Raw genomic sequence first — 27,281 nt, 5'->3', positions numbered from 1 at the left:
TACTAAATTTTAATTCTTATACTTGGCAATCTTTTATTGTTTTTAAATTACTTTTTTCATAATCTAAATTATGTTTTCTTTTTTCAAAATTTTTTTAATTTTATTTTTTTCTTATCAGTTACATTTTATTAACTCTGTATCCCAGCCGTGTCCCGATCCCTTATTCCCTCCCAGTCCCTCCCTTCCTCCCTCCTCTCCACCGTGCCCCTTGCCAAGTCCACTGATAGGAGGGACCTCCTCCCCTTTCATCTGATCCTGTTTTATCAGGTATCTTCAGGACTGGCTGCAAAGCTCTCCTCTGTGGCCTAACAGGACTGCTCTTCCCTTAAGGGGTGGGGAGGCCAAAGAGCCAGTCATTGAGTTACTGTTAGAAATAGTCCTTGTTCCCCTCACTATGGGAAACCAATTGGTTACTGAGCTACCACAGGCTACATCTGAGCAGAGGTTCTAGGTTACATTCATACATGGTCCTTGGTTGCATGTCAGTCTCAGAAAAGACCCTGTGCCCAGATATATTTGGTCCTTGTGGAGCTCCTATCCTTTCCTCATCAGACTAACTCCCCTTCTTTCTTATGATTTCCTGTACTCTGCCAAAGGTTTGGTCATGAGTCTTTGCTTTGAAAACACTGCTAGTTAGAGTCTTTCAAAAGTGCTCAGTAAACTCCTGCCAATGTTCAATGCGCATCCCCTCTGTCTTTCAACACAAAGATTGATAATCTTACACCATGTCCGCTCTCTTAATTATCTTTTTTAGGTGTATAGATTTCATTATGTTTATCATATCTTATAGGTCTATATAAGTGACTATATATCGTGTTTGTCTTTCTCCCTCTGGGATATTTCACCCAGGATGATCTTTTGTAGATCCCACCATTTGCCTGCAAATTTCATGATTTCCTCCTTTTTGATTGCTGAGTAGTATTCCATTGTGTAAAAATACCACAATTTCTGTACCCATTCCTCCGTTGATGGACATCTGGGTTGTTTCCACGTTCTGGCTATTATAAATAAAGCTGCTATAAACATGGCTGAGCAAATATCCCATTTGTGTACTTGAGCAAACTTTGGGTATATACCTAGCAGTGGTATAGCTGGGTCTTGAGGAAGCACTATTCCTAATTGTCTTAGAAAGCGCCAGATAGATTTTCAGAGTGGTTGTACCAGTTTACATTCCCACCAGCAGTGAAGGAGGGTTCCCCTTTCTCCACAACCTCTCCAGCATGTGTTGTCCCTTGAGTTTTTCATCTTGGCCATTCTGATGGGTGTAAGGTGATATCTCAGTCGTTTTGATTTGCATTTCCCTGATGGCTAATGAGGATGAGCATTTCTTTAAGTGTTTCTCTGCCATTCGATATTCCTCTATCGAGAATTCTCTGTTTAGCTCTGTTCCCCGTTTTTTAAGTGGATTACTTGGTTTGCTGCTTTTCAGCTTCTTTAGTTCTTTGTATATACTCGATATTAGTCCTCTGTCAGATAAAGGGTTGGTGAAGATTCTTTCCCAATCTGTAGGCAGGCATTTTGTTTTGATGACAGTGTCCTTTGCTTTACAGAAGCTTTTCAGTTTCATGAGGTCCCATTTATTGATTGTTGCTCTTAGAGCCTGTGCTGTTGGTGTTCTGTTCAGGAAGTTGTCTCCTGTGCCAATGAGTTCTAGGCTGTTCCCCACTTTTTCTTCTAACAGATTTAGAGTATCTGGTTTTATGTTGAGGTCTTTGATGCACTTGGACTTTAGTTTTGTGCAGGGTGATAAATATAGATCTATTTTCATTTTTCTGCATGTGGACATCCAGTTGGACCAGCACCATTTGTTGAAGATGCTGTCTTTTTTCCATTGAATGGTTTTGGCTTCTTTGTCAAAAATCGAGTATTCATAGGTGTGTGGGTTTATTTCTGGGTCTTTTATGTGGTTCCATTGATCATCCTTTCTGTTTTTAAGCCAATATCATACAGTTTTTATTACTATTGCTCTGTAGTACAACTTGAGATCGGGGATGGAGATACCTCCAGATGATCTTTTGTTGTACAGGATTGTTTTGGAGATTCTGGGTTTTTTGTTTCTCCATATGAAGCTGAGAATCTTTTTTTTTCAATGTCTGTAAAGAATTGAGTTGGTATTTTGATGGGAATTGCATTGAATCTGTAGATTGCTTTTGGCAGGATGGCCATTTTCGCAATGTTAATCCTACCAATCCATGAGCACGGGAGATCTTTCCATCTTCTGAGATCTTCTTCAATTTCTTTCTTCAGAGACTTGAAGTTTTTCTCAAACAGGTCTTTCACTTGCTTGGTTAGTGTCACCCCAAGGTACTTTATTTGGTTAGTGACTATTGTGAAGGGTGTTGTTTCTTTAATTTCTTTCTCGGCCCTTTTGTCTTTGGTATACAGGAGGGCTCCTGATTTTTTTGAGTTGATTTTGTATCCTGCCACTTTGCTGAAGGTGTTTATCAAGTGGAGAAGTTCTCTGGTTGAATTTTTGGGGTCGCTCATATATACTATCATATCATCTGCGAATAGTGACACTTTGACCTCTTCCTTTCCGATTTGTATCCCCTTGATCTCCTTTAGTTGTCTTATTGCTCTGGCTAGGACTTCAAGTACTATGTTGAAGAGGTAGGGAGAGAGTGGGCAGCCTTGTCTTGTCCCTGATTTCAGTGGGATTGATTTAAGTTTCTCTCCATTGAGTTTGATGTTGGCTATAGGCTTGCTGTATATTGCCTTTACTATGTTTAGATATGTGCCTTGTATTCCTGATCTCTCCAAGACTTTAAACATGAATGGGTGTTGGACTTTGTCAAATGCTTTTTCAGCATCTAAGGAGATGATCATGTGTTTTTTCTCCTTCAGTTTGTTTATGTGGTGGATTACATTGATGGATTTCCGTATGTTGAACCACCCTTGCATGCCTGGGATGAAGCCTACTTGGTTGTGGTGGATGATATCTTTGATGTGTTCTTGGATTCGGTTTGCAAGTATTTTATTGCGTATTTTTGCGTCAATGTTCATAAGAGAGATAGGTCTGAAGTTCTCTTTTTTTGTTGGGTCTTTGTGTTGTTTAGGTATCAGGGTGACTGTTGCTTCATAGAATGAGTTTGGTAATGTTCCTTCTGTTTCTATTTTGTGGAACAGCTTGAGGAGAATTGGTGTGAGCACTTCTTTGAAGGTCTGGTAGAATTCTGCGCTGAAACCATCTGACCCAGGGCTTTTGTTGGAGAGGAGACTGTGAATGACTGCTTCAATTTCCTTGGGAGATATAGGGCTCTTCAGTCTTTCACCTGATCTTGATTAATGTTGGAAGATGGAATCTATCAAGAAAATTGTCCATTTCATTTAGATTTTCAATTTTTGTGGCATATAGGCTTTTGTAGTATGACCTAATGATTGTTTGAATTTCCTCAGTGTCTGTAGTTATGTCACCCTTTTCATCTCTGATTTTGTTGATTTGGATAGATTCTCTCTGCTTTTTAGTTAGTTTGGCTAAGGGTTTGTCTATCTTGTTGATTTTCTCAAAGAACCAGCTTTTTGTTTCATTGACTCTTTGAATAGTTTTATTTGTTTCTAATTGATTGATTTCAGCCCTGAGTTTGATTATTTCCAGCCTTCTGCTCCTCTTGGGTATATTTGCTTCTTTTTTTTTCCTAGGGTTTTCAGTTGGGCCATTAAGTTGTTTGTATGTGATGTTACGAATTTCTTCTTGCAGGCTCTTAGTGCTATAAATTTTCCCTTGAGCACTGCTTTCAATGTGTCGCATAAATTTGGGTATATTGTGCCTTCATTTTCATTGAATTCTAGGAAGTCTTTAATTTCTTTCTTTATTTCTTCCTTAACCCAGCTGTCGTTGAGTAACAGGTTGTTCAGTTTCCATGTTTGTGTAGGCTGTTTGTTATTTCTGTTGTTGTTGAGGTCCAGCTTAAGTCCATGGTGGTCAGATCGAATACAAGGGATTATTTCAATCTTTTTGTATCTGTTAAGGATTTCTTTATGACCAACTATATGGTCTATTTTGGAGAAGGTTCCATGCGGTGCTGAAAAGAAGGTATACTCTTTTGAGTTTGGATGAAAAGATCTGTAGATGTCTATTAGGTCCATTTGATTTAGGGTCTCTGTAAGTGTTTTTATTTCCCTATTTGTTTTCTGTCTAGTTGATCTGTCCCTTGGTGAGAGTGGAGTGTTGAAGTCTCCCACTATTAGGGTTTTAGGATCAATGTGTGATTTAAGCTTTAATATTGTTTCATTTACGAATGTAGGTGCTCTTGTATTTGGGGCATAGATATTCAAAATTGTGATGTCCTCTTGGTGGATTTTTCCTTTGATGAGAATATAGTGGCCATCCTTATCTTTTTTGATTAACTTGGGTTGAAAGTCTATTTTATTAGATATTAGGATGGCTACTCCTGCTTGTTTTCTGGAACCATTTGCTTGAAAGACATTTTTCCAGCTCTTTACTCTGAGGTAGTGTTTATCTTTGTTGCATAGGTGTGTTTCTTGGATGCAACAGAATGATGGATCCTGTTTCCGCAACCATTCTGTTAGTCTGTGTCTTTTAATTGGGGAGTTGAGTCCGTTGATGTTGATAGAAACTAGTGACCAACAATTGTTACTTACTTTTGATGTGGTGTTGGTGGTGACATGAGTTTCATTGCTTGTATTCTTTTGTTTTTGTTGTTGTTGTTGTTGTGTAGTTATCTATTTCCTCTGTTTCCTTCGATGTAGTTGTTTTCTTTGGTTTGGAGTTTCCCTTCTAGTAACTTCTGTAGAGCTGGGTTACTATGTAGATATTGTTTAAATTTGGTTTTGTCTTAGAATATCTTGAATTCTCCGTCTATGTTGATTGAAAGTTTTGCTGGGTATAGTAGTCTGGGTTGGAATCTGTGGTCGCTTAAGGGCTGTATGATTTCTGTCCAGGCCCTTCTGGCTTTCATAGTTTCTGTTGAGAAATCTGGTGTGATTCTGATAGGTCTACCTTCATATGTTACTTGGCCTTTTTCCCTTGCTGCTTTTAGAATTTTTTCTTTGTTTTGTAGGTTCAGTGTTTTGACTATGATGTGACATGAAGAATTTCTTTTCTGGTCTAGTCTACTTGGTGTTCTGTAGGCCTCTTGTATGTTTATGGCCATCTCCTTCTTTAAGTTGGGAAAGTTTTCTTCTATAATTTTCTTGAAAATATTTTCCGGACCTTTGAGCCTGATGTCTTCTTTTTCTTCTACTCCTATTATTCTTAGGTTTTGTCTTTTCATGGTGTCCTTGATTTCTTGGATGTTTTGTGTTTGGAACTTTTCTGATTTTATTTTTTCTTTGAGAGATGTGTCAATTTCCGCAAGTGTATCTTCGGCTCCTGAGATTCTTTCTTCCATCTCTTGTATTCTGTTCTTGATGCTTACCTTTGTAGTTCCTGATCTTTTCTCTATGTTCTCCAGCTCCTGGTTTTTCTCTATTTGTGTTTTCTTTATCGATTCTAATTCTGTTTTCATGTCTTGCACCATTTCCTTCATCTGTTTGAATGTGGACTCCTGTTTTTCAATGATAGCTTCTATTTTTTTGTCCGTTTCCTCTCTATGTATCACTAATTGTGCCTCTACTTCTTTGGGTATAATTGCCTGTATTTCTATGAGAGCTTTGTTTATTTCTTCTTTATTTGCCTTCATTTCTTCTCTGTTTGCCTCAATTTTCATGGTCATTTCTCTGAGAGCACGATTTGTTTCCTCTTGGTTAGTCTCGATTTCTTTGGTTATTTCTCTGAGGGCTTTGTTCATTTCATCTCTATGGGCCTCTAATAGCTGGAGAAACATAGTTTTGAGGTCATTTTCTTGTATATCTAGTGAATTGAAGTGTCCATTGTTTTGTGGGTTTGCTGGTGAGGTCATTATGTCCTGATTTTTGTTGGGAGTGTTCTTACGTCTGCCTCTTGCCATCTGGTTATTTATAATCCTCACTGGTTGTTCTCTTTCGGGTTCTGGCTGGGCAGCCTAGAGTGGACCTGACAGCTTCCCACACCATGGGAGTCTCCCCTCACCTCGGAAACACGATTGATCGCTGTTGTTTTAGGGCCCAGAGTTCAGTCTCCTGGTCACTGCACAGAGTGTGTTGTCCTGCTTCTCAGACATGGTGTTCTCCCGGTGCCACCATCTTGGCCCTTCCTAAATTATTTTTTCATGTGAGCCTAATACCTTAACAGTTACTTAAGAACTATAATTAGTTTCTTTAGTGTAAACACACAAAGTTATGGAGAGGCAACTGATCTAGTTTAAATGGTAGTTAAAAGAAATCAATTAAGAAGGGTAACACAGGGGTCTTTTCTGAATCTGATACTCCAACCAAGGACTATTCATGGATATTACCTAGAACCCCTGTTCATATGTAGCCCATGGCAGATCAGTATCCAAGTGAGTTCCCTAGTAAGGAGAACAGGGGCTGTCTCTGACATGAACTCAGTGGCTGAGTCTTTGACCACCTCTTCCTAAGAGGGGAGCAGCCTTTCTAGGCCACCGAGAAGGACAATGCAGCCAGTCCTGATGAGACCTGATAAGCTAGGGTCAGACGGAAGAGGAGGAGGACCTCCCCTATCAGTGGACTTGGAGAGGGGCATGGGAGGAGATGAGGGAGGGAGGGTGGGACTGGGAAGGAAGGAATGAGGGAGAGGGCTACAGCTGGCATAGTTGGTCTTGTTGGTTTGGAGTTTTCCTTCTGTTATCTTCTGTAGGGTTGGGTTGCTGCATAGATATTGTTTAAATTTAGTTATGTGATGCAGTATTTTGTTTTCTCCTTTTGTTTGATTAAAAGTTATACTGGGTATAGTAGTCTAGGTTGGCATTGTGGCCTTTTAGTGTCTGCTTGATATCTGCCCAGCCCTTTCTGGCTTTCATTGTTTCTGTTGAGAATTATTGTATGGTTCTGATAGCTCTGCCTTTATGTTACTTGGCCTTTCTCCCTTGCTGCTTTTAATATTTGTCTTTGATCTGTGGGTTTTCTGTTTTGACTGTTATGTGGCAGGAGGAATTACTCTCTGGTCTTGTTTATCTGGTATTCTTTAAGTCTCTTGTATGTATATTTAAGGGCATCTCTTTCTTAAAACAGGGGAAATTTTCTTCTATGGTTGTGTTGAAAATATTTTCTGGACCTTGGAGCCTGGAATCTTCTTTTTTATCTGTTCCTATTATTCTAAGGTTTCGTCTTTTCATTGTGTCTTTGATTATTTGGATGTTTTGTGTCAGTAACTTTTCCATTTTTATGTTTATTTTAGAGAGATGTATCGATTTCTGCAATTGTACCTTTAGTGCCTGGGGTTCTCCCTTTCACCTCTAGTTTTCTGTTGGGGATGCTTATCTTTGTGGTTCCTCATCTCTAAGTTCTCCAGCTCCAGGGTTTTCTCTGTGTTTTATTTTTTGATTCTAATTCTGTTTTCTTGTCTTGAATGATTTTATTAATTTCCTTCACCTATTTTTTTTTTTTTTTGGTGTGGATTCCTATCTGTCCTTGATTGCCTTTTTTTATCTCCTATTTATAAGCCTGTAATAACTGCATAATCATAGATTTAAGATTATTTTCTTGTGTTTCAGCTGCCTTAGAATATCCATTGATTTTGAGGGATTCTGCTGAAGCCATGATGTCCTGAGTTTTGTTGATTTTATTCTTATGCATGCCTCTAGACATCTGGTTTTCTGTAGCCTTGACTGTTTGTTCCTGGAGCTTGTACTGCAGACTGGGTCCACCTGTCTCTGGAGTGTGGAGTTATCTACAGAAAGGTAAGGGATGTCCAGGGACCTAATATTGGGGGCTGGAGATTCAGATGCAGCTATGCAAGCAAGGGAACTCTGCTGAGTTCACTGTCTCCACTGTCTCACTGTTTGTGACCAGGTAGATCATGTAGCTTCTGCACAGGTGGACATATTTCTGAGCCTAGATCTGCTTTGGTACCCCACAGGCTTCCATGAGATGTCAGACATTGGAAATTGTGTCCTGCAATTAGGTCAGATCCACTGGGTTCACTGTTTCTGCTGGGCTTTGTGTTTTTGACACAGGTAGGCCTGCTGGGTAGCAGCAAAATGATCTCTGAGGCTAGAGCTATTCCAGGGCCCCACAGGCCTCCTCAGACTGCAGGACAATGGAGCTTTGGTACAACACCCAATTCATCTATTCACTGCTTCTGCTGGCTCATTCTCTGTGAACCTGGTATGCCAGGTAGCTAGGGCACAGGAAGAAAGTTCTCTGAATCTACAGCTGCTCCAGGGCCCCATAGGATCCTTCATTATGGCAGACAGTAGGGGTTGGGTCCTGCACCTAGCTCAGCTCCACTGTGTTCACTGTCTGTGCTGGGGCTTGCTATTTCTGACCCAGCTGTGCCAAGCATCTGGGGAGCAGGTAGAATGGAGCCCCTCCTCCCCCTCCCAGTGCCAGATGGTATCCCCCCACAGGATGGTGAGAATGAGAGTCACTAGCATTGCAACCAAGAAGGTGTCCTTAGCACAGTGACAGTGGGCTCTTAGGTTTGGACCAGCAGCTTCTGGTACCCAGAAAGTGTCCACAGGACTGTAAGAGTGGGCGCTTGTGTTTGGAGCCTCACTTTCAGTCCAAGGATAGTGAGAGTGAGCACCCAATGTAGAAGTGAGAACCACTGGTACCAGGAAGATATCCACTCACCTGAGAAAAACAGACTTCAAGGGTTTGAGGTCCACAGTAGGGCCTACCAGTCACTCTGCTCTCACTGCTGAGCTGCTGTTCAGATACCCTGTGTGGTTGTGGCCACCATCTTGGATCAGCATCTCAAGTATATTTCTTAACCGGCATTACTGCCATTACTTCTTTGGAATTCTGGTATATGCAGAAGATCAGATACTAGCATGATGCAGTTCAGGTTTATAAAGCAAGACAGAAAAAAAAATATTTCTGTCACAGCACAGGAGCCTTGTCAACTTTTTTGTTGAGAGAGGTTGAAGGAATAAATAAGGAAATGAATAAATGAATGAATGGGTGAATGGATGAATGGATGGATGGATGGATGGATGGATGGATGACTGAACTGTGAAAAAAATACCGAAGTAGAAAAAAGTAGGATGCTGGAATTCAGAAAAGCAGAATAGTCTTACCCTTCAGATAAAGTTCCTAGAGTGAGTATAATATTACAAGTGTATGCATGTTTTAGGAGGTCAAGCATTACAGTGAAAGTTTCTCAAAGAAGTCTTGATTGACAGCCAGCCTGCAGAGAAAAACCGCTTAGCATGGAGAAAAATGTATTCATTTATCACAAGAAAATGCATGTAATGTCTAATCTTGAATTTCAGCCTGAAAGGGTTCAGAAGACACCACGAAAAAACCAATGAGAATATGTAAGGGCATTCCCTGAGAAGTTTAACTGAGGTGGGAAATCCTCTGTCAACTTGCATGGTACTTTTGCATGATATGAATAATGAGGAAAATGTGAGCTAAGGAGCAGATTTCATCTCTCTGATTTCTGAATGCAGAAATTATGTGGCCAGCCGGCTCACAGCCCTTCTGCCATGCTTTCCCCCTTATGATGGACTGTGAGTAACCTCAAATTACAGACAGAAGTAAATCTTTCTGTCCTTAATTTTCTGTGTCAGGTATTTTGTCACAGAGATGAAAACAAAACAAGCCAGCATAAGTCATGAGATGAGCAGACACTCCAAAAGCTAAATATTCCTGGAGACTAGATATTTGATTCACTCGGAATAGAAACGATGTTTTCCACCAAAGGCATGTGTCTGAGACACCAGGTGTGCATGTGAGACTCAGATGATCACATTTGTAATTTAATTATCCAGACTTACAAAAACAAAGCTGTGATATCGAGCCTTCACAATCTCATCATAAACAACACAGCAGCTTGAAACTTGCCACATTAAACAGTGTTAGAAACATTTGGACTTCACCTTCATCTTCAAAAATAAATAAATAACGAGGTATCATGCCCTGAAAGAGTTGGAAGAAGTAAACTAAAAATAAATCTGAAAAAAAAAATAGATAATGTTCTGCTTAACAGAAGTTTGTTTCCCTAGTGACACTCCCTTGGACAAAACTGCTCATTTGTAGGTGGTTATCAGCTGGAGGCAGCTTCTGGGTTAAGGATAAGGGCAAGTGCCCATTTCTCCTTTCAGCTCTGGGACCTCATCTGGTAAAGACTCATGCAGGCCCTCTGCATGAGGCCTCAGACTATGTGCATTCACATGTATGCCAGCTCTGTTGAATTTAGAAGACACAGTTTTCTTGGTGTCCTCTAGTATATTTGGCTCTTTTTTTTAAATTGTTTTATATATTTTTTCTTTTTGCTTTCTTTTTAAATTAATTATTTATTACAATTTATTCAGTTTGTATGTTGGCTGTGACAGTTTCCCTTGTCTCCTCCCAATCCTTCCCTCCTTCCTTCTTCTCCTCCTATCCCCCTCCTCTAGTCCACTGATAGTGGAGCTCCTCCTCCCCTTCTATCTGAGCCTAGCCTATAAGGACCAATTAGGATTGGCTGCATTGTCTTCCTCTGGGGCCTGGAAAGTACCACCCAGGGGGAGTTGCTTAGACAACCTGCCACTGAGTTCATGCTAGAGAAAGTCCCTGCTCCACTTACTAGGGAATCCGCTTGGAAACTCAGTCTACGGGCTTCATCTGAGCAGTGGTTTTAGGTCCTCTCCATGCACTGTCCTTGGTTGGAGTGTCAGACTCTGCAGGGCCCTAAGGGCCCAGTATTTGCTCTCCTTGTGGGGCTCCAGCCCCCTCCATGTCTTTCTATCTCCCCCTTCTTTCAGAAAATTCCCTATACTCTGCCCATGAGTCTCATTACCTGTTTTGATACTTGGATCACGAGAGTCTTTCAGAGTCCGACTGTGGTAGGTTCTCGTCCTGTTCCCTTTCTTCTCCTGCTTCCAATGTCTTCCATTTGACCTTCTGAATGAGGATTCAGCATATTCCCTATGGTCTTCCTTGTTGTTTAGCTTCTTTAGGAGTATAGATTTTAATATATTTATCCTATATTATATTTTTAATAACCACTTATGAATGAGTACAAATTTGGCTTTTAAACTCTCTCTGCCTCTACATTCAAAGAGTTCCCTAAGTCTAGAGGATAGGTGTTTGATGGAGACATCCCTTTCCGGACTGAGTGTTTCCGGATCTGTCACTCTCTGCATACTGGCCAGATGTGGGTGTCGACATTAGTTCCCTTATATTCAAGGAGCTTGCTTCTGTATTGGTGTCTGAGCGCAGCACTGATTTATGCATATGGCAGGCCATTATTAGCAATTTTGTGGCTAGGTACCTTTAGCAGAACAGTAGTGTTTGGTTTTCGCCTAGGTCCCTGGCCTATCGAATTTCATGTTCTTGGCCTCCCCTTCACTATTATAGACATTTCCCTCTCCTGGATTGGACCTTCAATCAAACAGGTATAGAGGGAATACCAGAAAGGACAGCAAAAAAAGGGCCTAATTCTTTCTTCAATATAACAAAGTCTTATTTATTCGTTATTTATTTGTTACCTACCTATCTATCATTTATCTATGTATCTGTCTATCATCTATCTATTTATTTTATTCTTCAAGAATTTAATATATTTATATAAATAAATATGATTATTTTTACTTCCATGCACCTCATTTGATTCCTTCTAGTAACTGCCATACTACTCTCCAAAATTCATATCCACTTTTTCTTCTGTTACTAAGCACTAATTGCAGTAGTGTCACTCATTTTTTAATATTCCCTTTAACTTTATCAATCTATTCTTTGTAGTACAGACTATACATAGAATACATATGTTTATATTTCTCAGCATATATATAATACATATATAATTTGACATATTTCATACTAGAATAAAAAACAAATTTCTTTTCCTTTCATATGCTTATACTAATTTCATTATTTTATATTCTTGTTTAAATGACCTGTGTGCCACAATGAGTGTGGAGGTCAGAGGAGGAATGCTGACTATGGACATTAGAAGAAAGGCGCTGGGTATCAGTTTTCTTTTTCACCACCAGTGTCCTTGAAATTGTTCTAACTCATTTGGGACAGGATTTCCAAACAACCTTCTGTACCTCCCTTCCTAATCTTCTCTGGGTCCCATCCTCCTCTTCTCTTTTCCTTCTTTGCCCTTTCCCTAGTCCACTGATAGGTAAGGTCCTACTATCTGACCCTAGCTTGTCAGGTCTCATGGCCATACCACCCTGAACGTGACCAGTCATGTGTGATCTTGAGATATTATAGCTTTAATTGGCATTTGTACAATTTTCTATTTTCTGACTTAAAAGAAAACTTATCTCAGAAGAACAAGAGATTCCTTATATTTCACTGAAAGAGATCGAGGTATCGAAGTAGAGGCTGAGAGTTATAGTCAAACTTTGGGCAGAGTGTGGGGAATCTTAGGAAAGAAGGTTGAGATTGAAAGACTTGGAAGGGACAGGAGCTCCAAAAAGACACCAACAGAGCCATAAAAACTGATCTCTGGGACCGCTGAAGAGAATGATACTCCAACCAAGGACAAAACAAGTACCTATAACCCTGCCTCAGATGTAGCCTATAGACTCAGTCTCCAAGTGGGGTCCAAAATAAGGGGAGCAAGGTTGTCTCTGGCATGAACTCAGTGTCAGGCTCTCTGATCACCTCCCTCTGTGGTAGTCTATAGAGGAAGACAATGCAATCAGTCCTCTTGAGCCTGATAGCCTAGGGTCAAATAGAAAGGGAGGAGGACCTCTCTTATCAGTGGATGAGGGGAGGGACAGAGGGAGAGAAGAGGGAGGGACAGTGGGTTTGGGAGGAGATGAAGGAGGGGACCACAGATAGGATATAAATTGAATAAGTTGTAATAAATGATAGTAATAATGAAAAAAGAAAAAAGGAGAAATATCCCCTAATATATAAAGAATAAAATAATCACCTACTAATTTACTTCCAATTTTTTGAAAGCTTATAAAATATTTCACCAGTAAATAAATACTATACATTGTGAAAAATCACAAGTTTCAATCACTTTTACTAATAAGATCACACATATATTCGTATTAAATCTTATGTTTAATATACATATACATATATATTGCTTAAGTGCGTATAAAATTTATGTTACAGACAGGCCTTATATTAAAAAAACTAATGATTTATATGTGAAATTATTACAATCTTCAGGAAAAAGTATTCTGAAAGTATTTTAAGGTATATAACACAATGTTCACTGTGGCTTTAACATATACATTTTTTGTATAAAGAAAACAACATTAGTTAAATAGAATATTCCATGAACATGAAATAAACACATATGCAGTGTCTCTAAGTACGTTCACTTCGCCAAAGGAGTAGAAATTAAATAAAGTCACATTAAAGGAAGAAAATAATTTATATCTCCCTCAACAAAATAATATATATCAGTTGAATACTTTCAACATAAAAGGAAATGTTGCTTGCCCTTCTGAGTGTATATACGTGTTACCATTTACTGCAGGTGCATGGACATCTGTAATCATAAAGAAGTATGAATTACAGTCATTTTTAATGAAATAAGCAGCCAGGCGGTCATGATTCTCAATAGCACTTACCAGGAAGAGATTTTTTTTCTTTGCTCTTTAAGCATGAAAAGGAAGATATGCTTAATGATTCCTTAGGGAATACAGTTTGTTTTAAAATCTGCTCAGCAAAATGTTAGCTTTGAAAAAAAATTTAATAATCTTAAAAGGGAATTTTTGTACCTCCTGTATTTAATTTTTTTTCCATCAGAAACTAGACTTAATAAAGTTTAGAAAAGAATGGAGGGCAATCTTTAAAACCAAAAGCAATGTAAATCCCCAAACAAATATTTAAAAAGGCGTGCTTTATTTGCTCAAAATATTATCTAGTATTAGCAAAATCTAGAACAAATTAAACCAAGTATTCAATTTTCTCTTTTAAACTTCCACAGGGCTTTTATTTTCAAACATATTGTCATGTGTTTGTACGGGTATGTAAATAATCTGGATGGAGAAGTGTTTGATTAATCTCATAACCTGCTGTTAATGGTTTCAACATAATTAAATTAATACAAGAAGAAAGTTATGTTAGAATCTCTGAAGTACAATTTCCTTGGAAAAAAAAGTATATTTAGTTTGATTATGAGGCATGAATACTGTATCAAAAATTACAACCATAAAATAAAGTCATTAATCGACATTTTCAAAAGTTTTCTTTACAAAAGCCATTATAAACAGGTATTCTTAAAATAATAAATTATGCAAATGCAGATAAAGTGATAGGCAATTAATACCTAGAAAAGAAAGGGACACAAATGTGAATAACAGTCGGTATTGTTACAATAACAATAACAAGATAAAAATAGATAAAATGTCTGGAAGGACAAAGTGAATGATAGTATAAATTAATTTGAAAATAGGATTTAAAATAAGATTACACATAGTTCAATACAAAGTAAAATTACACAGAGGAACAGTACTTGTGAGTTGTTAAGTCCCAAACTGAATGATATCAAATGCAAATGGAGATAACAGGAGTATGAGAATCCTCAGTTACAAGTAGAATTGATAAATGGCACAAAAACTTCAGAAGCCACTTTGGCAGTTCTCTATGATGTTGAAATCTAACTTAGCATATGACTCAGAAACAGCATACTTCAGAGTGTATCTGAATGAATAAAAAAATTATTCTTAGACTTAATGATTCTAGAATGTTTACTGATTCTTGAAAGTTGCTTTTTAATGACTAAGGTACAAGATATAAGCTCCCTTGCAACACACACAATGGGGAAAACTCCATTTCAGAAATGGAATGAACTATTGATTTTTTCCAACATATGAGATACATTTTACTATACAAAAGATTTTTTTTATCCTAAAGAGTGTATACATGAAATCAATTAATATAAAGATAATCTAGAAAATAAAAACGTGTATAAAGATAGAAAACATTATATCAATTTTTAAGAAGATTTTGTTTTAAAAAAAGTTGTTATGAACAATGAACACAGTAGAAACCTAGAAATCTGACCATTATGATCAGTTAAAATTATTGTGAGTAAATGCAAGGAAAACAATGAAAACATGAGTTAGTATAATTGACACAAACTAACATAATTTCAGTTAGGAATACTATTTTCTAAAAGTTTCATTATAAAAAGAAGGAAATTTATATTGTCCTTTTATTCCCATCCCTAAATAAAGACCTTTCTCTTCTACTTATTTCCCACATTATACCACCTGTAAACTGATATTCCAGTCTTATATGCCCCACAACATGGTATATTTTTATTTTTCTTGTTTCTTTGGTTACTCTAGACTATACACTCATATCTGAAGATATGGAAATAGAAGCCTACAATGAAAATGAACATCTGTCCTTCGTCTTTCTAAATCTGTGCCACCACACTCAATATGGTGTTTTCAAGTTCCAATTGTTTTCCTCCATTTTCCTGATTTTGGCTATCTTTGCAGCTAATTAGTATTCTATTAGGCATGTGTACCACATTTTTCATTCTCAGATTATCTGTTGAAGAAAAAATTGGTGTTTCTGTGAATATTGATGAAAAAGTATCTGTGGACTAAGATGTCAAATTCTTCCAGCATATACCAAGGAATGATAAGCTATGTCTTACGCTAGGTTTATTTTTTGGCTTTATTTTAGATTTTATTTTTGGGGAATTCTCCACACTGATAGCTATACTGTATTTATTACTTTACAGTTCCGCCAAAAACGAGTGAGAGTTTCTCTTCCTGATACCCTCTCCAATATTTTTTGTAAGTTATTTTGTTGATCCTAGTCATTTTGATTGGTGTAAGACAAAACCTCAATTTTGAGATTTTGAGTTTCAAATTGCATTTCCTTAATCAATAAATATGATGACCACTTTCTGAAATTTTTTTTGCTATTTTTATTTTTTCTTTTGAGTGCTTTTTGTTCAAATCAATAGGCGTTTTTAAATTTGGTCATTTAGTTACTTGACTCTTTAGGTTTTTGTTTGTTTCTTTTGTTTTGTTTTTTATTTCTTTATATCTTCTGGATCTGTCATATGTGTGGTTAATAAGGATTCTTTTTCTCTCTGTGGGCTTCTTCTTTCCTTGATGGTTTTCTTAGCAGAACGTAAGATTTTTAGTTTTAGGTGGTGCCATATATCAGTCATTAGACTTCATTTTTAGGCAAATAGAGTATTGCTCAGAAAGTCGTTCCTTATACCTATATAAGAACTGTCCATATTTTTCTCTGCTAGTTGTAACATTAGGTTTCAAGAAAACGATCTCTACTTGGAGTCACATTTGTGAAGTCTTATATATCAGGATCTCTTATTCTTCTGCATGTGGATATAAAGGTTTTGGAGTGCCAGTGGCTGCTTTTGCCATTTTTGTCATGTGTCACATAGAGGGTACGTGTAAGAAAAAAGCTCAAATGAGTTTTAATTTGAATTTCTGTAATCATTAAAGACTAATGAAACTAATCAAAGGAAGGGAATTGTAAGAATAGGATATTCAAGGAAATTTCGATGAATTGTATCATTATGTATTCACCTAAAATTATATTTAGTACCTATAAGCATATATATGCATGTGTTGTGTTTTTGAATACATGTTTCTTTATTATTATGTATATACATACATATATGTATGTACATATGATTATGCATTTGATATATAATATATGCTATATACTATTATATATGTTTATACACACTCATAAATATATGTATGTGATAAAGCTGGTTCTTAGGATAGAGCTATCTGAGAAACTGCCAGATTGATTCCCAAAGTGGTTGTATAAGTTTGCAGTCCCATCAGCACGGAGGAGTGTTTGTTTCTCCATATCCTCTCCAGCATGTACTGTCTCTTGAGATTTTGATCTTAGCCATTCTGATGGGTGTAAGATGGAATCTTATGGTTATTTGATTTGCTTTTCTCTGATATCTAAGAACATTGAACATTTCCTTTAGAGATTCTTGGCCAGTCATTATTCCTCAGTTAAGAGTTCCCTGTTTAGCTCTGTGCTCCATTTTTTAATTGGGTTATTTTGTTGCTGTTTAATTTATTGAGTTCTTTATAGATTTTGGATATTAACCTTTTGTAGGATGTAGGATTATTGAAGATATCTTTTCAATCTGTAGACTGTCATTTAATTCTATTGACAGTTTTCTTTGCCTTACAGAAACTTTTTAGCTTCATGAGGTCACAGTTATTTTGATCTTAGAGCCTGAGCTCTTGGTGTTCTGTCCAGGAAGTGGTCTCCTTTGCCAATGAGTTCAAGATTCTTTCCCATGTTCTCTTCCAATAGATTTAATGTATCTGGTTTTATGTTGATTTATGCTTTATGTTGGATTTGAATTTTCTGCAGGGATATGACTATTTACATTTTTCTACATGTAGACATTCCTTTAGACCAACATCATTTATTGAAGATGTTGTCTTTTTTTTTTTTTTTCATTGTATGGTTTTAGCTCCTTTATCAAAAAAAAAAAAAAAAAAACTCGAAACAACATACATGTCCCTCAAATGAGAATGGATAAACTGTACATTTATACAATGGAATATTACTCAGCTACTAAAACAAACCAATCATGAAATTTTTAGGCAAATAGATGAAATTAGAAAAGATCATCCTGAGTTAGGTAACCTTGACCCAGAAAGACAAGCATGGTATATTCTCACTTATAAGTAGATCTTAGCCATATAGTACAGGATAAATATTTTACAATGCACAGACCCAAAGAAGATAAGTAACAAGGAGGACTCTAGGGCAGAAGCCTAAATATCACTCAGAAGGGGATATAGAATAGATAGAGGTAATAGCTGAATACAGGGAACAAGGAAGGAGAGGAGACACAATGAGATATGAGGGTGGAGATCAGACCTAGGGAGAGTAGGAGTGGGAAGACAAAAGGCCTGTAGAAAATGAGAAAATGTGGACCAGTGCATCTCTCTGACAAGCTTCAGATGCAAAATCAAGGTAGGCTTCTGGGAGAATATGAGAAGGGCTCTAGAAGGGACTCCTAGTCAAGGCGCCCTAGAGATGGAAGAGGAAACCCTTTACCTAGACAAGGTTCCTAATAGAGAAAGGGTGATACCAACCCACCCACAAAACTTTGTCTCATAATTCACCCTAGTTACATGATGTGCAGAAATAAATGTAGAGCAGATATAGCAGAGGCTGAGGAATAGACCAACCAATGCTTGAACCAACCTAAGATCCATGGGAAAGAACCAACTGTGACACTATTAAGGACGCTCTGCTATGCTTACAGACAAGAGTCATGCAGAATTGTCCTCTGAGAGGCTCCATTAAGCAGTGCCTCAAAACAAATGCTGAGACTAACAGTCAAATGTTGGCCATTTTTTCTTGTGGAAAAGTTCAGGGAGGGAAGAAAGGACCTGAAGGTGACAGGAGCTTCATAAGACCAACAGAGACAACTAACCAGAGCCAAGAGTGGCCTGCTCAGACTGAAACACTAACCAAGGAAGTTGCGTGGACTGGACCTAGCTTTCCTACCAAGATGTAACTGAAGGGCAGCTCAGGCCCTTTGTGGGTTCCCATGTTAGAGGAATAAGGACTCTTTCTGATATGGATTCTCTTGCCAGTGGTCCAACTACTTCTGCCTGGAGAGACTGCCTTACCAGGACACAGGGGAAGAAGGCATGCTCAACAGTGATAATACTACTCAGCATTTCAAAACAAGGAAACAATTAAATTTTCAGGCAAATGGTGAGATCTAGAAAAGGTCATTCTGAGTCAGGTATCCCAGAATCAGAAAGACACACATGTACTGGATATTAGCCCTCTGTCAGATAAAGGGTTGGTGAAGATTCTTTCCCAATCTGTGGGCAGTCGTTTTGTTTTGATGACAGTGTCCTTTGCTTTACAGAAGCTTTACAGTTTCACGAGGTCCCATTTATTGATTGTTGCTCTTAAAGCCTGTGCTGTTGGAGTTCTGTTCAGGAAGTTGTCTCCTGTGCCAATGAGTTCTAGGCTGTTCCCCACTTTTTCTTCTAACAGATTTAGCATATCTGGTTTTATCTTGAGGTCTTTTATCCACTTGGACTTTAGTTTTGTGCAGGGTGATAAATGTGGATCTATTTTCATTTTTCTGCATGTAGACATCCAATTAGACCAGCACCATCTGTTGAAGATGCTATCTTTTTCCATTGAATGGTTTTGGCTGCTTTGTCAAAAATCAAGTATCCATAGGTACATGGGTTTATTTCTGGGTCTTCTATTTGGTTCCATTGATCTTCCTTTCTATTTCTATGCCAATACTATGCGGTTTTTATTACTATTGCTCTGTAGTACAGCTTGAGATCAGGGATGGAGATACCTCCAGATGATCTGTTGTTGTACAAGGTTGTTTTGGAGATTCTGGGTTTTTTGTTTCTCCATATGAAGCTGAGAATCTTTTTTCAAGGTCTGAAAAGAATTGAGTATATACAAAGAACTAAAGAAGCTGAAAAGCAACAAACCAAGTAATCCAATTAAAAAATGGGGAGCAGAGCTAAACAGAGAATTCTCTGTAGAGGAATAGAATGGCAGAGAAACACTTAAAGAAATGCTCAACATCATTAGCCATCAGGGAAATGCAAATCAAAACGACCCTGGGATTTCACCTTACACCCATCAGATGGTCAAGATGAAAAACTCAAGTGACAACACATGCTGGAGAGGTTGTGGAGAAAGAGGAACCCTCCTCCATTGCTGGTGGCAATGTAAACTGCTACAACCACTTTGGAAGTCAATCTGGTGCTTTCTCAGACAACTAGGAATAGTGCTTCCTCAAGACCCAGCTATACCACTGCTAGGCATATACCCAAAATTTGCTCAAGTACACAATAAGGACATTTGCTCAACCATGTTTGTAGCAGCTTTATTTGTAATAACTAGAACCTGGAAACAACCCAGATGTCCATCAATGGAGGAATGGGTACAGAAATTGTGGTACGTTTACACAATGGAATACTACTCAGCAATCAAAAAAGAGGAAATCATGAAATTTGCAGGCAAATGGTGGGATCTAGAAAAGATCATTCTGAGTGAAGTATTCCAGAAGGAGAAAGACAAACATGGAATATACTCGCTTATATAGACCTAAAAGATATGATAAACATAATGAAATCTATACACCTAAAGAAGATAATCAAGAAAGCAGACACGGAGTATGATGATTAATCCTCATTTAGAAAGACAAATGGGATATGCATTGAGCATATGACAGGAGTCTACTGCAGAAGGCATCTGAAAGACTCTACCTAGCAGTGTATCAAAGTAGATACTAAGGCTCATAACCAAACCCTTGGCAGAGTGCAGGGAATCATAAGAAAGAAGGGGAGTTAGTCTGATGTGGAAAGGATAGGAGCTCCTATCCTTTGAGCGCCTATGACCAAACATATCTGGGCACAGGGTCTTTTCTGAGATGGACACTCAACCAAAGACCATGAGAAGATAAAACCTAGATCCTCTGCTCGGATGTGACCCGTGATAGCTCAGTAATCATTCCCATCGTAAGGGGAACAAGGACTATGTCTAACAGGAACTCAATGACTGGCTCTTTGACCTCCCCACCTCCCAAGGAAGGAGCAGTACTGTTAAGCCACAGAGGAGGACTTTGTAGCCAGTCCTGAAAATACCTGACAAAATGGAGTCATATGAAAGGGGAGGAGGTCCTCCCCTATCAGTGGACTTGGAAAGGGGCAGGGAGGAGATAAGGGAGGGCGGGTGGGACTGGGGAGGGAATGAGGGATACAGCTGGGATACAGAATTAACAAAATGTAACTAATGAGAAAAATAAAATTTAAAAAAAAAAAGAAAGACACACATGGCATATCCTCACTTATGAGTGGACATTAGACATATCATATAGGATAAAAATACTAAAATCTGTACACCTAAAGAAGCTAAGCAAGAAGGAGGATCCTGGGTAAGATGATCAATCCTCACTCAGAAAGGAAAATGGGACAGACATTGTAAGGAGAGAAAGCAGGAAACAGGACTGGAGCCTACCGCAGAGGGCCTCTGAAAGAACCTACCCAGCAGAGTATCAAAGCAGATGCCAAGGTTCATAACCAAGCTTTGGGCAGAGTGCAGGGACTCTTGTGAAATAAAGGGGAGATAGTAAGAACTGGAGGGGACAGGAGCTCCATAAGTAGAGCAACAGAACTAAAAATTCTTGGCACAGGGGTCTTTTCTGAGACTGATACACCAACCAAGGACCATTCATGGAGATAACCTAGAACCCCTGCTCATGGCATCTCAGTATCCAAGTGGGAACCCTAGTAAGTGGAACAGCTACTGTCTATAACATGAACTCAATGGCTGGCTCTTTCATCACCTCCTGCTAAGGGGGAAACAGCTTTGCCAGGCCACAGAGGAGGACAATGCAGCCAGTCCTCATGAGACCTGAGAGTTTAGGGTCAGATGGAAGGGGACGTTGACCTCCCCTATCAGTGGATTGGAAAGGGGCATGAAAGAGAGAGGGTGAGATTGGGAGAGAGTGAGGGAGGGTGAATAAACTGTAATTAATATACAAAGAAAAAGAAAAAGAAGAAAAGAGTTGATGAGCTTAAGTGAATTAAGAAATGAATAAATTAATTAAAAATAAAATATTTTAAATTAAATTTAAAAAATACTGTGTTTCAATCGTTGCCACACTTACCTTCCTCAGTACACATCTTCCCATTGCCCTACTTCTCAAATGAAGGGTTTCTGATTCTTTATGATTGTGCACATATACACACACACACACACACACACACATATATGTATTTAAGGTATGTATATATTAGTGTATTGTGTGAATGTGTGTACTGGTAGACACATGTGTGTGTATTTGCCTAGAAAATGTGACATGCTAATATGAAGGGGAGATCAGTCTGCATATGTGAATGGGGTATGAAATTAAAACAAAACTGGATTACATATGTGAAATATGAGGGAAGGTGATTAAACACACTTAACATTAAAAGAGAAAGGAGAATAAAGGGGGTTTAAAGGACACAGATTTTCAGGGGCATAGAGAAAGAAGATTGACAAGGATCTAACAAATCTATTTAAAAATAATACAATAAAATATATTACTTTGTAAGGTACTTAAAATATAAGGAAAATACAAAAGCAAAAGAAGAAAATAGAACAAAAAAATGTAAGATGTAATGATCTTATATTTGCTATTTGGTTGTGAAATAAAAGAACTATTAGAAATATAATTCCCTTCCAGTTTTAAATAAGAAACAGAATTTTGTATTTCTATTTATTTATTTATTACCATTTATTCACTTTGTATCCCAGCTCTAGCCCCCTCCCTCATCTTTTCCCAGTCCCACCCTCTCTCCCCTATTCTCCCTCTATGCCCCTACCTTGTACACTGCTTGGGGGGATGTCATCCTCCCCTTCTATCTGACCCTAGCCTATCTGGTCTCATCAGGACTGGCTGCACCATCTTCCTCTGTTGCCTGGCCAGGCTGCTCTTTTGTCCCAGGGGGAGGTGATTAAAGACCCAGCAAGACAGCCCCTGCTCCACTTACTAGGGAACTCACTTTGAAACTGAGCATCCTATGGGTTTCGTCTACACAGGGGCCCTAGGTCTTCTCCATGCAAAGTCCTTGTTTGGAGTATTGATCTCTGCAGGCCCTCTTGGCCCAGGTTTTTGAATTCTGCTGTTCTCCTTGTGGTGTTCATGTCCCCTCCAGGTCAAGAAACAAAATTTTGGTAGTAATTTCTAGTTGACATTTTTTCCATATATCTTACTTTTAGTTTTTTGAAAATCCTTTACAGTGGTAAAGATACCAAATTATCTTTTGTACTTGAAGCTATTCAATTACATTATATTTTGTCTTTTTAAAAAGGTATGCTTTTCATAATTATGTTAAAAGACAAAGTTTTGGATATTAACCTACATTTGTTGACAGTAAGTTTGTTTTTATGGCAACTTTTGTTTTGTTTTATACTACTAAATGTGGAATCATGTTACCATTGAGACCACTGACTTCACTTTGATATTTGTTTCAGTACTTACACATGATAAACTCACAGTCAACATTTTACCATGATAAGTATTTAGTACAATTTAACATATACACAAGAATCAGGAAAAAAAAAACCATAATTATATTAAGGCTGCTTCCCTGGATTATCACAAAATCCCATCTACTGTACTTGATCTCTACCTCTGTGATAATATTGTAACAAAATAATGCTATAATTCTGTGGGTAATATTCATTTTCAATGAAAAATATGTAAAATTTAATACTATGTACAAAACAGAATGCATTACAAAAATAGGTAGGACTTTGAGAATGTCCATCTTCACTATTTTGAAACATAGATTAGAAGTACTTGACAGAACCAGGCGTGGTAGTACACATCTGAGTTCCCTGCACTTGTAGGGCAAAGGCAGGTAGATCTCTGTGGTTTGAGGGCAGGCTGGTCTACAGAGTCCAGGACAGCTAAGGCTGCACAGAGAAACCCTGAATCAAAAAACAAAATAAATAAATAAATAAGTGCTTGATTGTTACTTTCATGGTACTAATTTACCTTATTATTGTTATGCTTTTATTCACCTATGAAAAGAAAAGAAAAAAAAAAACAGTGAAATAGCTCTGTTCTCCGTGAAACTATCTAAAATATTAGAATGTAGATATATCACTTTAATGGTATCGTAAAAAAGTCAACATAACGTAGTTAAGTATTGTTAGTTTACTGTAATAGTATGTGTGAATTGTAAAGTATATCTCATAAATATATTGACTATTATGTTGATGAACATTCAAGGAAAAAGAATTGATACAGACTTATAAATCAGCAAAGCAAATTACGTTCATGTTGTCAATAGCAAGATGAAAGAATTGCTATGAAAATAAAGAAGAACAAAATTTAGCACTGTTTCACCAACACTGTTGTGGGAAATGGTTGTTCATAATAGTGTTTTTATATAGCTCATATTATTCCCAAATTTTCATGTATAAAGAAATGTGAAAGATCATAAAATAATGAAAAACTAAAATGTGAAGGTATTAATTCATGAGCTTAATCAATCTTGATTAGAATTTATTTCACAGTTACCTAGAATATAATTTAATTATGCTGTTAGGTTTTGTTACTGAAGACTCATAAAGCTAGCAGGGCATATAATTCTATCATGAGCACAAAGGAAGAAATGATAGCAATACATTTAATAAAAAATATTTATGAATCAGTAACTTTCATTTATAATTAGGTTTAAGTAGTTTATAGGAGCATCGTTAAGGGTCATCTATATCAGGTTTGTCTGTTGCAATGTTTGCGGACAATTATTTAGATTGTTAAATGAGGTGGGAATACCTCGCTCTGTGTGTGTAGCAACGTTCTCTCGGTTTGAATTCCGAACTGTTTAAGAGAGCTGAGTAAGCATTTTCTTACTTTCTTTGCCCTTCACTGTGGCTATGATTAGAACCATCAAAGAATTGTTGTTTTGGCCTTTGCGCTATGACGGACTCTAACTTGGAACTGAGACCTAAAATAAGCTCTCCCCCAAAAAAATATTTTAAAAAAGAAAGAAAATAAACAGTACCTATTACCTGAGTTATAAAACTGCAAATGATTTAACAATATATTTTTATACTGTAGGGTTGAAAATAGTGTTATTAAAATTATCAGTAATTTTTTGTTTTGATTATTAACCACTAGAAATCACATTTACACACACACACACACACACACACACAAATATTATATAATTGGAACTATAATATCAATTTATGTCTAAATATGACTATTTAAGTTTGAATGAATTAGGAATCCTTCATACTGGAGAATACTTTGAAGCTACTATAATTCAAAGTAAAGTCATGGAAAATATTTTCTGACCTTTTGATCCTGTGAAAGTATTTATTAATTTAATAATAATTTCTTTAACTTAAAAATTCTAACTTAGTCTAATTCAACATCGTAATAAACATTATAGTGTACTCTGTCAGAACTTAAGACTCACTCATCTAGGAGAGAAAAAGAAAGTTTATTGAAATTTAACATGAGCAATATGTCAGTCACAAAATATATATAATTTAATAAAAACACTAGAAGACATTATGTATATTTACATGTATGTATATACACATGTATATGTAAATAGAGACATTTATATGAGTATGAGTGAAACATGAAGCATGAACCTGGTTACAATATTCTTTAAAACACACATCTATATGTAAACATACACATGGTTAAATACATACTTCTACGGTAATATAAACACAGGATTAATACACCTAACCAAAAATTTAAAATTCCTTCTTTATATATTCTCAAGAATATAATTTTAGATACATTTTAAATTAAATGAGTTTTATACAAAACTGTACATTTTAAAATCTGTCTTCATACTCAGTAATCAAGCACTTGCTTTTCAATTAGTTGAGGTTACACAGTTTCATTTAATATTTGAATTATTCAGTTTAATTAAAGTAACAAATTCAGACTTAAATGTGCTCAAAGGGGTAGAAAAATTAATTGCGATTTTGAATGTAGCATTTAAAAAATATGTCCTCCAGCAGCCTGGAACTTAAAATATTAGACTTACAATTTGTAAAGTTACTCTCCTGAAACTTAGCTATAGAACAAACTGACAAATATTAAAATATATATCAGTTATTTTTAAGCATTTAAATTTATTTTATGTGCAAAGTAAAGGGATCAAGGGGATCCTGAATAAACAAATATATTCACTCTATGAGTGTGTTTGTTGCTCTTAAACTTCTATTGTAAAATATCTTTGAAAAACAAATAACACAATATTAACTTGAGTTAGCAAGTTAGGGAGAAATAGCAAGTCAGAGGAAAAAAGCAGCGTTAGTTTTCAATAGGAAGAAAATGTTCATTATGTAGACATATGAAGGGAAAAGACTGAGTTAAGAAATCTGATATTGGGGCCCCATTGCTAAGGACAACATCCAGACATTTCATTGGACATCCAGAAGTCAAACTGGTGTCTGCAAGAAGACTTCACATTTAGGTTATAGTCTCTTTGGCATGGGACGGTACTCCATAGGCCAAAGAAAGAAAAACTTGGACACCAACCCAGCCATAGAGCACTCTACCTACAATCTGTCCTGCCTTCAAGATATGTGAGGGCAGTGGGGCACAGAACCTGTGGCCAACCAAAGTCTGGTTGAACTCAAGGCCAACGCCAGGATGGCCAATGCTATACACTGCCCGAATAACCAGGAATGGATGACCCAGCAGCCTCGATACCTAAGCTGTTAGTAAACATGAGTGGGCAAAAAGAAAATGAAGTCAATGAAATGATTTCTAATGTTATTCTGTCTTCTTACAATGGCACCTCATCCAGCCAGCTTCACCGAGGTTCCATATGCCTTTACAGCTGATAACAGTCTACTGTGTTCTACTCTGTAGCTGAATTCTGTCCTGCTTATAAGGAAAATATGATTAACACACTTTCATTTGTTGTGGGACTACTGTAAAAGTGAAATGTTTATCAGATTTTTTTAAATTTTTAATAGTGGAAAGAAATATATGGAAAAAGCAAAATTTCTGGGAAAACTTGTTCTTCCGTGTACTATATCATTCTTCAAACTTGATCTTGGCCTTCTTCTTGGCCATGTGTTTTAGAGTTGGGTCTCTAATGGGCATCCTCTTGACCAAATTTTGTCCAAGAGGATATTCACAAAGTTTCTTGTGGGAATGAGGTGGTTAATTAATTCAATAAAGATGCTAACCAAAATATATTCTCAATATCAACTTTGTTCTATAGAATTAGCTATTCTTATTACTGGAATGCTTGGTTAATAGTTTATAGAAAATTATTACAACTCACTGAGCTATTAAATAGTTCATCATTCGTTTCTCACCTTCTCTCTCTCTCTCTCTCTCTCTCTCTCTCTGTGTGTGTGTGTGTGTGTGTGTGTGTGTTTGCTTTTGGAGGCAAGGTTTCTTGGTTGTCCTGGAACTCACTCTATTGCCCAGGCTGAGCTCAAACTCAAAGATCCTCCTGTCTCTGCTACCAGAATACTGGGATAAAAGGCATGTGCTACCACCACCTGGCAAAACATCATCCAAATAAGTAAAAAATTTAGATGTCTCAGCAAAACAAACAAACAAACAAACAAAACACAGTGATTTCACTGTACTTGAGTGAAATTATCTCAACTGTTCTTGGGATAATTTTAATTGATTTACAATAAGAACATGGGGTATTCAACTTAATGTTAGCTTCACATTAATACTTGTATTTTATCTCATAAAGTATATTTATGCTTGCTGTGAAAAAATACAGGAAGTCTTATACTTCCATCTAACAATGTTCCAAGATTCTTACGCAACAATGAGATACAATATGAAG

This window comes from Psammomys obesus, unplaced genomic scaffold (assembly GCF_907164565.1).
Source record: "Psammomys obesus unplaced genomic scaffold, mPsaObe1.curated_primary_1811, whole genome shotgun sequence".
NCBI lineage: Eukaryota > Metazoa > Chordata > Mammalia > Rodentia > Muridae > Psammomys > Psammomys obesus.
The sequence above is the reverse complement of the archived record's forward strand: the minus strand, read 5'-3'. Positions refer to the sequence as shown.